The sequence below is a fragment of the Thalia democratica genome, chromosome 3 (genome assembly GCF_965202585.1).
Source record: "Thalia democratica chromosome 3, ktThaDemo2.hap1.1, whole genome shotgun sequence".
Lineage (NCBI taxonomy): Eukaryota > Metazoa > Chordata > Thaliacea > Salpida > Salpidae > Thalia > Thalia democratica.
Window position 1 is genome coordinate 36,517,864 of NC_139167.1, and position 13,628 is coordinate 36,531,491.

A 13,628-nucleotide genomic window follows, 5' to 3' on the forward strand; every position below is an offset into this window, starting at 1 on the left:
ACTGCTGAAGTCAGCTGTTAAATTGCAATACAGCACATGTGATTTAAATCCGAGTAAAAACTCAATTGGACTGCTGACTAGACTTGAGTATCAGACACACAAGCAGACACAACAAACAGGAACAGTAAATATGTCGCCGTACAGAGGAAATCCTACGGGAGTTAATATAGTTTATAGTGAAGCATTGACGTATTATTACCTCATAGTGGCTTGTTAATGCACATAAAACTTCCAGTTTATCCGAGAATCTTTTTATCAGCATTACTTTATTTTTATAGTTTTGTGATTCGAACTTTAATAAAATATCTAAAAATATTTAAAAAAAACAATATATGAAAATAAATTTTTAGGCATGGTGAAATTACTAGTAAAAGTCTATTTAAAAACATTCTCTTGCGTAGAACTTCTTTAGTAAACAATTAAGCTTCAAATGCTGAAACTTTCGATATAAGAATACTTAAAAGCTAACTAAAAAGCAATTAAAATTTATTTTTTTAATAATTATGTATTTTCTTAAACATATTTAAACTACATTGAGTTGCTTTTATAGAACTCACAAACTAAAATTTATGACTCTACAAGTTGTAACCTTTCTTGTGAAGCCTATAAAGTATTACTTTAGGTATCAATTTGCAATACATTTTGTAAATTGAGTCAATAAAAAAATATTAGTTTTCTCAGATATCATCTCAGATTTTAGATTTTTTCAACTTATTCAACATTGATTAACTTATCCTTTGAAGAAAAATTTAAAAAATGATAAGTTACTTGAATTAACGAGAAAAATAATTAAAATCGTAATCAAAATTTGCTTTATTTTCAGCTTCTTTGTGCCAAAATGTGCAAAGTGTAAACTTCGACTGGTCAAAGGGGACTAGTCACTATACGAAAAATAATAATTGTATGTAAGGGTATTGCTAAAATATAGCTCTTTTCTGAGCAATTATATAAATTTACTTTTAATTTTTGATTTCGAACATTCTTTTTCTAGTTCTTCTTTACAATTAAGATTACCTCTCAAAACTATCAGTGTTTTAAATGTTCACCGAATTTTAGAACTTAAAAGAGCTTATTCAGTAAGTAGTTATTTTTTATAGTTTTTATAAATACACGTAAGTTATGATCTATTATAATGAAAGTAAACTAAAGTTAATTATTTGTTTTAGAAACAGTTCATTTACACATTTTTTAATTATTTTATTTGTTTCGTTTCAATAGTTATTAGTTCCTAGTTATTCATCGCTATTAAATATCAAACCTTATAAATGTTTCAATAAAAAACAAGAACCATTTAAGTAGTCTAGACATATTTTTTAAACTTAAATTTGTTTAATGATATACTAATTAATAACTTAAATATATTTTTAATAAAGGAGCATAACAGTTTTCAAACACTTATAAAAAAATTTTTTTGTTTTTAATTTAGTTAACAATACCAAGTATAGACTAATCTACCAATAAACTATATTCCATTCCAATAACAACTGCTGATCAAAGAGTTTTCGTTAAACAATGCTGAATTTAACTTAAATACCCAAAATTACCGTTATAATCGCTCATTGGCTCGAGGCGTCAAAAGCGAAAACAAAAGTTGCTCAAGCGTAACAAAAAGTATCTCCCTTGCCAGCGGCTGCTGTGCAATGATTGGATAATCCGTGCAAGTTAACCTCGCATAACTCGACCTTCGCAATTTGTAATCTGATCAGATTTTCCGCGGCAAAACTTTCGGTACAATGAAGCTCGTTGTAAAGATGGAATTAACCTTTCGCGAAACCACTTTGATAGTTGAGCTTGAGAAATGCTTTAGTCCTTTTATGTTTTTGTTTCCGATGTTTGTTTGTTTATCAATTATCGGTTTTAATTCGCGCTTTTACTATGCTTCTTGGCTATGTACAGAAAATTTTTCTGTTATTCGATTAATTAAAAGGTGAAAGATAGTCATTGATGCGCGATACAGTCAAATAAAGTTTAACAGCAAAAAATTTTTTGTATCTGTTTAAAAGATTATTCTGTTGTACTTATTTATTATACGTTTTTACATTTTCGACATTAAGGATATTTATATAGCCAAAAGTAAACGTCGAATAAAAAAAGATAAAGTGTTTTCTTTTTATTTCCATATCTTTAAGAATTATTATTTTTTCTTCATCATTTATTAGTATGCATACTTTAAAAAAATGTTTATTGACGAGAAGCAGCTGACGGTGCTGCACACCTTCTACGACAACAACTGCAGGCCCGACGCCATCATGAAGGAGCAGCTGACCGCCATGACCGGCCTCCCTCAACGAGTCATCAGGGTGTGGTTCCAGAACAAGCGGTGCAAGGACAAGAAGAGGTCGATCGCGCTCAAGCAGCAGCAACAGCAGAAGATGGAGCAGCAGGAGATGAGGAACGGCGAGGGAGGGGAGCAGCAGAATTCTGGGCAAAGGCAGCAGGTTAGCTGTTTTTTTTTTGTTAATTGACAAGTATAGGTTAATGTTTCTATTTAAAGAAGTTAAGTAGAGTAGATTTAACATAAGTGGCTTTTTTATAATGTATTTTTTGTAAATTAAAAAAATACAGCTATCTTAAAAAAGTTAAAACTTTTTTTTCATATGACGATTGTTTATGTAACAAAAAAGAATTAAAATACATACGATCGGAACTGCTAATTAAGCAGATGTACATTTACTTAAAATCAGATTTATTACTGTTTTGTGTCTATTGAATTTAAAACGTACGTATAACACCTTTGTTGATAAAACAAAACAAAACAAGATTGTTAGTTAAGAAACATGTGACCTATTAAGTTTTTGATTTATGTCAACTAACATTTATTAGTATTTGCTCTGTAAATATTGTAAAGCCTATTTTTATGACATTAAACTGTACAGATTCTATCCATATACATATGTAAAGTAATTTTATTGAACAAAAACGAAAAATTTCTCAAAATATTTTGGTTCAACGACCTGGATACACAAAAAGACCTCTCAGTCATCGAGTTGCATACACAACTTAACAAAACAATAATGAGCTACAGATGAAAAAAAAATAAAAAAACTTTATAATCAAAATTAATCTTTAAAACGAAAGACTCTATGAAAAATGATACTATTAAAATTTACAATATTAAATAATTTTCTAAAAAAAAATATTCAAAAAAATAAAAACTTTTATACACACTTACATCTAACATTATATACACATAAAATATATATTAAACTCTATGACAAAAAGGTAAATTTTCTATCTGAAGTGTTTTGAATTTTTTAATTTATCAATAATTTAACCTTTTATATGAGTTAAAAATTAGATAAAAATAAAAAATCACTAATAAATAAATTTCAATTTTTTATTTTTAAAGTATGTTTAAAAATTTAGATTTTTCTATCAACTTATTAAAAAATAAGTAAAAATAAATTAAAGCTATAACATAAAAAAAATAAAATAAAATAACTATACATATATAAAATAAAGCTGTAATATTTAAATAATAAATAGTAAAATAAAGCTGTATCTATAAAAAAGATAATGTTTGCTTAAACTAGACAAAAGTTATAAAATAAAAAAAAATTAAGCAGCACTGTTAATATTTATAACATAATACTTGATCAAAAACTCAAGTAACTTTTAAGTTAAAAAAAACTGCAGAGTAATATTTTAAAACTGATTTTTAAATCTAGTTTATGCTTTCACATCTGTAACTACTATAGTGCATATTAATTAGCTGCCCTACACTGATTAAAGCCTATTTATTATTACCTTTTAATAATTTAGATTTTTTTTGACACCAATTAATGCCGACCCCTGACATTTGACAAACTAAATCTCGCTTGTAGTTGAGACAGCAGCAGCAGATTTCTTTCGAAAGCTCTTGCCAAATTTAACGCCTAATTTGCCACCCATTAAGCCTCAACACCAGAGTCTTATGACGTCATAATCTCCTGCATTTCTCACAGCTGCAGTTTATAAGAGGTTGTATTTCAACGCATTTATTTCCTAATTGCTGACCTAATAGCTTCGCTTACTTGTTTAACAAAATTTTTAAACAGTTAGTAGATTTAGATTAACTGTTAAAGATGGTTTTGAATTATAAGTTAGATTGGCTAAATAGTTATTTAAAGTTTGAGAACTAAAACCATACAAAAAAAATCTAAACTAAATAAAATACTCTAAAAATAAATACTAAAATACTTGTGTATAACTTTTAAATATGCAAAACTGCTAACACTAAAACTTTAATTAGTTTACTATATAGAAATTGTCTAAATTAAAAATTTAAAATTTAGAATAATAATAATCTATATCCTCTTCTTTTTATACTACTCAAATTAACTAATTTTTTTGTGCAGAAAACACTTTTGTTAACCTGATTTAAAGGTTTAAATTTACTTTATCATCTATAACTTAAAAAGTTGACATAATTAATCAGCTCAATCTTTGTTATGCTTGTTAATTTAATTTTGAAAGGTTGAATTATAAAAAGAGTACAACTTTTATTAACATGATACAGAATTTGAACCTTTTAAAACTTTTATAATTTAAAACTTTATGAGCTTAAAACTTGTTATCAACGGCTTTGGTGGTCCATTTATTAAATTTAAAGCTAATAAAATTTACGAGGTAAACAAAGAAAAAATTCAAAAGCACTTTACTTGCTGTGTCTGAAAATTTTTCATTTTTAAATCTCTGTTAAATGATGTGATTATGATAAACGACATCCATTTGCGTTGCCCTGACGATGGTTGACATATGGTTGCCAACTTAGAGGATAATATATTATATATAGAATTTTACAAACACCTGCATAATAAAAGAAAACAGAACCACGGAAGCAGCTCATTTATTTTTAATAAACTTGGGTTTAGAAGCGCGTGGCAACTAAAAAAAAACAAGTTGTTACGTCAAAAAGGTCAGAGAAAGGCCAAAGAGGCCAAACCGCTCTTTTTTGTTGTTGGCGCCGCAATGCAGGGACGAGGTTTCTGCATATTTATGAGCTCATCGACCAGTCTGATCTGAGATGAGGAATCTCTCTTTCTTATTTCTCGTGGATTAAAGTTGTGAATGACAAGACTTGACCCCTACACCTTTTTCAGCAATAAACCACAATCCAGTGTGTCCAGTGAAAACAAACACCGTTGTTATAAATAAAACTATAAAACAAAAGGTAAACAAACTATTTTTTTCTCACGCAAACGTTTTAGCAGGTGATTATTAGCAATATCTCATCACACACTACCTGCTTTTGTTGTAAATTAAATAAAAATAAGTTTATCGTAATGAAAAAATAGAAATAAAATAAGATAACACAGTAGTATTATAATTTTTTTAAATTCAAACACGAATAAGTTTCAGTAATTTATTTTTAGATCTGTTTAAATGTATTAGTAAGACTACTCAAGTGCATCTTTATCTGAAGTAGCCTATCAGCTCATTTGTCTTGAAATTTGACAAAAAACACTTTCATTTGAAAATTTTATTATAAGTTTTAATGATTAATTACGGCTTACCTTTTGTCGTTATTGTGTTAATTTGTGTGCTTGAAAACTAAAAAAAAAATTAACTTTTCTAAAAATTGAAAATTTAAGTAATAGTGTTTGTAACAAGTACTAATGTATAAAAGAAAGTGTTAGAATAATCAAACTGTTTAAGACACAAGTTTATAAAGCTTCCAAAGAGTTGCTAAAAGGTAAATCAAAAAAAAGTGTTTTATCGAAAACATTTGTGTATAGAGGAGGGGATTTTTTAAACAAAACATTCTTAAAGTACCGTAACGTATTGTATTATTATTACTTTTGCTTTACTTTTGTTTTTCCAAATTTTACAAATTACGAATTAATGCTCGTTATTTTTTTTTTTCCTAATGTTTAATTGACCAATTGACAGCTTGTGATTTGTTTATTTAATTAACATCATCAGAAACGCATTAAATATTCAGCAAACTACTTCTGAGAGCTTTTACGATGGTAGTCACAGTTATTTTATTAAACAAATTTAATTTTGCCACTTGCATTTTCCTGTTGCAATATGGTGACGTAGTTTTCTGGTTGAATTATTTAATTGAAATTCCAATTTGAATTATTCAGTAAAAGTATAAACAAAAAATTTCCACGATGATTTGAGTGTAATTTTAGTTTGCAGATTTATCTACTATTTAGATATAGATTTTTAATTCAGAAATATTTGAAATTTTGTTCAAAATAAGTTAAAAAGAAAGTTTTTTCAATTATTTTTTTAATATAAACAAAAACTAAACTTTTGTTTTATGCGAGCAACTTCTCGGATCAGGCTCCCTCTTCGATTTCTGATTGTTTGAAGGTTTTCAGCACCCCTCCGTAACCTCTCAAAGTTACTTCACTAACTCATTTGCTAGTTCCGCCCCCCCCCCCCCTTCATATCACAAAAAGGAAGATTGTTATAATTTAAATTATTTTTTCAAAAAATAGCTTAGTTTGTTCTAGCATTTCTTTTTGTTACTTTTGATTAAAGAAATATTTATTTTTTTAACATAGGGATAAACTAAATAGAGTCAAAGACTTGTTTGAGTCAAAGACTCGTTTGAAATTTAAACATTACATGGTTGTTTCTTTTTACTACCTGTGGTTGAAAAATATTTTTAAGATTAAATTCTAATTTGAACTAAATAGACTTAAAAAATTTATTTGCTGGCTGAACAACTACATCTAAAGAAAGCTGCAATCGAACAGTTCGATGAAGACGAGACTCAATCAGTTCAATAAGCTGAAGGCGCACGTTCAGATATTCTCACAGTCGAAATTTACCAAGCTGAAGCAGGTGTTCAAAAGGAACAAAAGTTTAAAAGGGAAAACATAAAAATCAGCACCAGTTCTAGTTATAACCCGGTTAAAAAAAAAAGACAACACTATCAAAGAATTATATTACAAACTACATAACAGTAAAAAATCGTTTATAATGTATAATTTTGAACGTTTTTAACATTCAAGACAAGTTTTATTCTTTAAACTGTAAATAAATTACAATATAACTTGAAATAAGATTTTCAACGGTTCTTACTTATCCTATTTATATAATCCAAGTAATCCAGATAATAAAACTAACTAATAAAACCGGCTTTTTAACACTAACAAATTCTTAAACTGCATTTTAGGTAGAGGATTTGCAAGAGAACATGTTGGTCGGTCTTTAGTGCAAAACTTTGCTGACTATAATGAAGCCTCTGACTTAAAAAAAGATATCTAACTGGAACCAGAAACATTTGAATATCAAATCAGCTTTATCAGCTGTAATGTGTGAAAAAAAAACACATAAACGGCATTGAATTGAAGTCATTTATTTATAAACAATTATAGTTTGTATTAATTTTATTTTTGAATAATTTTTTACAAGTTCCATTTTATCATTAAAAATTAAATGTTTAAAATTTAAACACAGTCTTAGTCTAAACTTTTTAAACATATATAAACTTAAGCTCTGTTTTAGCAAAGTAAGTAATTTGACTTTAACGTAATCATTTTCGAGTAAAACAAGAAATTGTTTATAACCAAGACTTTAATACTTTTCATTTTAGTGCATTATATTTCGATATTAAAATGTGCATTGATTTTTCGAAATATGAGGTTAAACAATAACATGCTATAAGTTGAAGAAAACTTTATTTATCATTACTCAAGGGTTTTTTTCTGAGCTTTAATGTTTTTATATATTTAAATAGAACGTTTCTAAACGTTAAGCTTAATTATTGAATAAAGTTGTGGTGTTTTTTGTTTGCATATATGAACAGTTTAATTAAATTTTAATGCTGCCAACTTAATAAAATTTATATCGTTAGATATTAATCAGTAAAGTTTTAGTGTCTTAAAGTTAAAATAACTTTTTGTTAAGGAACTTGAAAAATTATAATACTTTAGTATTACTTTTATCTATTATAATTATGATTATCAGAAATATTTTAGTGATTAAACTTATGTTATGAGTTAAAAAAGTTAAAACATAAAAACAAAACTCAGTCACAACATTTCACTATTTTATTTTCATTTTTTTCTAAATGTGAGAAAGTTATTTTACCGCTTCAGAGCTTATTATGCTTGATGTTTTAAGAGATATAGATACTTTTGATTTGGTGATAGAAAAATGTTATCATATAAATTTTATACATTGTTATTTATAACAATTTAGTTAGAAGTTTAATAGCGCTAAAACTAAAAAAAAACATTATGATTATTTTGTTAGTATTGAACTTATAAAAAGTTTATTTATCACTACTAACAGATATAGCATGTGTAATAATTATGTAAGCAAATTTAATTTCAAACTAAAGCTTTTTGTTTAATTTGAAAACGTTGCATGTAAGATTTAGAAAAAAAAATCGAATTTTTTAGTATCTTAGTAAATAGTTTGTACTATTTTGTTTAGCTATATTTTTAAACATTATCATAAACTTAGCAAAACGCATATACACATCACTTAAAGTAAATTCTTTTGTGTGTTTAAACAACTAATAGAAACTATTATTTTAACTCTGAAAAACCAGTATACTTTTTTTTTCAATAAAAAAACGTGTATTATATTTAAAAAAATGAACACATTTATGACAACCATTTCAAACTTTAAAATCAACGTAATTGTAGGAATATATGTAAGGTTTACGTTTACACACAGACTTATATGCCTGGAAGTTAAAACCAGAAATATGTAATTACAAACTAAAAAACAAAAACAAAACAGTAAGTCTGTTAATTATGTTTTATAAATATCCTTAATTAGTATTAATTTATTTATAAATGTTAACACAACTCTTTTAAAAGTTTTATTAAAGTTAAATAAAAACTTAAAACTTTGTAACATGTACTCCTAAACAAATTCGAAAAATTAAAACATAAGTGATGTACTTGAACTTTCAACATTTCAGTTCTTTTTACACAGCTAATATAAAGCAGACGATGTTGGTCAAAAGTACAGACTTTAGACTATCAAAAACAAAATATTAAATTTTAAAGTAAAACATTGGTTTATTTAGTCATACAAAGAGTAACTAAGCATGTCTGCTTTATTTTTTCTTGCAATGAGCAAAGTTAAATGATAACACTATTTTTTAAAATTATTACGAATTACGTTTTCTTTGTGTCCAACATTCATTAAACTTTTAAGCTTCAACGTACTACTATAGATAGTCATCTACAAAATAAATATAAACAAATATTTTCTTGGAATATTGTGTATTAAGTGTATACAAAAATTTATTGTAATATATTATTTTATAACAAATACATAAATTTATAAATAAAACTCTACACTAGAACTTGTAGAATATATATTAATTGATTAAAAAAAATAATAATGTAAGGCAGTTTTTAGTATTTGAATATTAAGTTAAATAGTTAATTGATGATAATTGAGTTATTTTCACTAGTTATTTTTTGTTTCCCTTTCAAATAAAAAAAAGAAAACTTTTGTTAAGTGTTTAGAAACTTGTTATACTTAGTTTTTTTATATCTAAGTTTTTATAGTTTCATAACATGTTTTTTCATTGTTTTTACTTAGTTAGTTCATCGGTTTTAAACGTACGTTTTTTTAAACTTAAAAAAGTCAAGCACAATTAAATTTTATTTCTTTTGTTAAAAGTAAACAGAACATGAAACCTTAAGATACATTTTGAACACGCAAACTAACGAAACTAATATAAACTTGTTTTATTTGTAAAAAACTTTTAACTTGTCAAGTAACTCTTAAAGCTCAAAAACCTTTTAAGCTCAAAAAAGCTTCAAAAGTGCTTTTAACGTTGCAAGCGAAGCGTTTGATTGATATTGCATTGAAAATGTTCGAAATAATCGCCTTGCTAAAAGCGAGCGTGTTGAAGCAATACAAAATTAACAACAAATCCTGTTGGGCTGAAGTTTACACAGAAGAAGCAGAAGTTGCCAAAAACCTTTGACCACTAATTTTTACAACATGTTTGTTTTGAATGAAGTAAATGTTTAATTGGTGGTCGGTGTTTGTAATCTGTTAGTTTTTTTTTTAACTACAAAGCTTACAACTTATCTTTAATATTTAAAGAAGCTACCTGACAGATAGTTAATATTTTAAGGCTTAGTAAAATTTGGCACGCGCTAACTAAGAACAAAAAAAAGTATTTAAATATTGTAAATTGTAAATTTTAGTTTAATGTTTCAAAAAATTTTGTTTTTTAATTTTATTAATCAAAATTATCAAATCTAAAACTATTTTTGTTTTGTGCTACAACTTTTGCACAAAGTCGTTATAAATTAAGTATGATTTACTTATTGCTTTTAATACAAATTAAGTAAGTTTATTTTGTTGTTACAACTTTTATACAATTCTGTTTATTTAACTAAATGTTTTGTATTTGATAAAAAAAATAGTTAATAAATCTTATACATAAAGTTCGTCTGTTTAAATTAAAAAAATTAGTAATAAAACTAAAATTTAAAATCAAAAATTAAAAAAGTTTAGTCACTAATTCAGTATAGTATATTTGATTATTGAATAACAACTACACTACCTAAAAATAAGCTGCTAAGTTTAAACTACTTACATACTTATTTTTATAGTTTTTAAAATCCGATTTATACTAACTTAAGTAGTTAAGTTTATATATTATAATTACTTAAAATTGTAAAAGCTAGATTTTTTTTTCTAAAAGCAGTTAACTAAGAATACTTTAAAAGCTGTTAACTTAAACTATGAGCATAACTATTTGAACTGAGTGCATAATAAAAATATTGTAATAAATTTTTAATTTAACTCAAATCTTACGAAAATTCTCTGAATACCGAAAAAGTTTATCATTTAAAGTTTAAACTATAAGTTTCGCTTAAGTTAAAAATCAGTAAGTATTATGTATAAAATGAATGTGAGACAAAATTTTAGTAAAATAACAGGAAGCATTAGTATCTTGATGCAAATCTGTTTAATTTGCATAATAATGATTTATCACCATAAGTTGCTAATTAACTTTAAGGTTATCAATAATACTGTGGGCTTTTCTTTACAAGTATAATTGAGAATTGTTTCAAAGTATCAATCAGAAGAAAAATCATAGAGTTGATATTTAAATTTTTTTGCACGTTAGTTAAAGTTAAAGATAAGTCCGTAGATTAAAAACAATTAAATCATTTATAGTGATACCGATCAAAGAAGTTTATAACAAGTTAGAATTAAAAAAAAAAGTTAAGCTCAAATAAAACTCAATATAGTTAAATTTTTACAAAAGAAAAGATTTGTTTATTTATTTTATTAAATAAAAAAATCAGGAATCTCTTCTCTAATAAATGTAAATTGAAACAGATTAGATACATTGATGTAAAATTTTCCTTGTTAAATTAATTCTTTTCACAAAAAAACCGTACTATTCTTTAAATTGTACACAATACTTTTAATTGTCATTTTTTAAATAATAAATGATGCTTTAAATTTTTATTACCTAAAGTTAGGCTAGCGTTTTTGTTTTTAAGTGATTTTTTGTTAAACATTTTTTGTTTGTTATAACTAGTAACTCATAAAACAACAAAATTATTAGAAACTTTTAAATCTCAAAAAAATTATTTAGAAAATAAAAAGTTAATAAACAACTTAATGGAGCTTTTGCAAAAGTTAGAAATATTTCACTTGTCGTTTATAGTTAATAAAATGAATGTTTGAAGCAGACTAATTGTGATTAATGCAAGTATTAGTAAACTTAAAGAAATACTGTCAAGTACATTTAAAGTTTGCTTGAAAATTTTTGATAGAAAACTACATCGAGTTATAACAACATTCGAACCGTTGAGCTAAACAAGAAATCTAGCAAGTTAAGCAATTATAGCAAAGCTCAAAAACAAAATCAAATAGCTAGAATGTTATTCAGCAAAAATACAGAAATTTGCTTCCGCTCGATAATCTTAAACATTGCAATTATCAATATGAAATCGACATAGTTTTCCAACTGTAATGTATTCAATGTTTTCAAGATGCTCACTTAGACGTTCAATTAGTTTTTAGTGTCGATTTTTACGCCAATTTCTTTCCATTTTTATACATTTGAATTTAACGATCTCGTAAACTTTAAATTCGGCAGCATCATGCCACTTGGTCAGTTTTTGTTGCTATAGTAACGAGCTTGCAATTAACTTCCAAGCTTGCCTGCTTACAATGGCACTCATACATTAAAACATTCCCAAAGGTTATCTACGATTAAACCTAAAAACAACTGATCGCCGATAAATAATAAGATTACCTTAATTACTTATGAAGGATTGAGGGCTTTCGTGGCCCAAGAATATTTCAAAGTTTGAATAAAATTTTATAATAAATTAAGTAAACTATTTTAAGAAGTTTTAAATACAAAGTTTGACTTCAAATTTATTTGAATGTTTTCATTAAATACTATAAGCTGACAAATTAAGATTATTAGCAGGACAAGTTTCAAATAAAAAAAATGTTTTTTGGTAATTTAATATTCTTAATTCAACTATCGCGCCTTTATTTTTGTCACTACTAAAATTATGAATGTTTTTATAAAAATAAAATAGCTTTTTAATGGAACAAGAAATACCACAACTTGCCTTGGATTCAGTAATTATGAGCCCGCAAAACGCGCAAGCAGGCTACATTAATGCACTTGATTACTTTCGAGTCGTTGTTGCTTGGTGATATGTTGCTAAGCAACCGCGATGCTAGCTAGTTGCCATGCTTACTCGCACTTGCGGCTGTCACCATGAAATTTCGCTTGCTAATGGAACTTGCTAATTTTTACAATCTTAATCAAGCTTGGTTCTTTTATTAATCAGCAAAAATTTATTAATTATTATATAGTATCATCCTATTGTATCTTATTATGTACGAATCAATATGGTTTTAAATTTTCTAGCAAAAACTTAATGCTGCATAAGTTAATCTTTAAAATAAGCTGTATAACTTTTGTTTGTTCTAATAAAAAACAATGTAAAACTTTAGCTTCTTTTGTTAAATGATTACTTTAAGTTTATGCTTTTTTAATGTCTATAATAATATTAGTTTTTTTTTAATGTATGCTTTTTTCAACTAATTCTCAGTAAAAAAGTAACATAAACAGAAGATAAATTAAGATATTTCTTACATAAAGAATATGATAGTAAAACAGCTACAGTAATTTAAGTTATTCTAAAATTTACAGACTAGAAGAATTAATTTTTGTAATGATAAGTTAAAGAGTTTTTTATTCAAAGAATGTTTAGAGACAAACTTGTGCTCAGACATATAATAATCTTTTCAATAAAATCTTAAGTATAAATGCTCAAATTTTTTTTTAATTGTGTTCAAAACTTTTTGTTTGTACAAATGAAAATTGTCTTACGTATAGATAAAATAAAAGATTTATATTTTTCTTATTACTACCTTGTACTTTAACATTATATATTTTTGTTGAGTTCTTTAAATTCAAACAAATAAGCTTTTTTTTTGATTTACTTGTGTTTAAGATATTAACTTCTTGTTAAAAGATGTGAAAAACTGTAGTTAAACTTTTAATGTTTAACAAAATTAAACTATTAGTTATAGTATTACAAATTAAAGATTCACAAGTATGTTAATAAGTGAAAGTACGTTAAACAAACTTTTTTTTAAATATTGTTAAGAATATCGTTTGTAAAAGTTTAACATTTTAAAGCTTCCGCCCTGTGACGTCA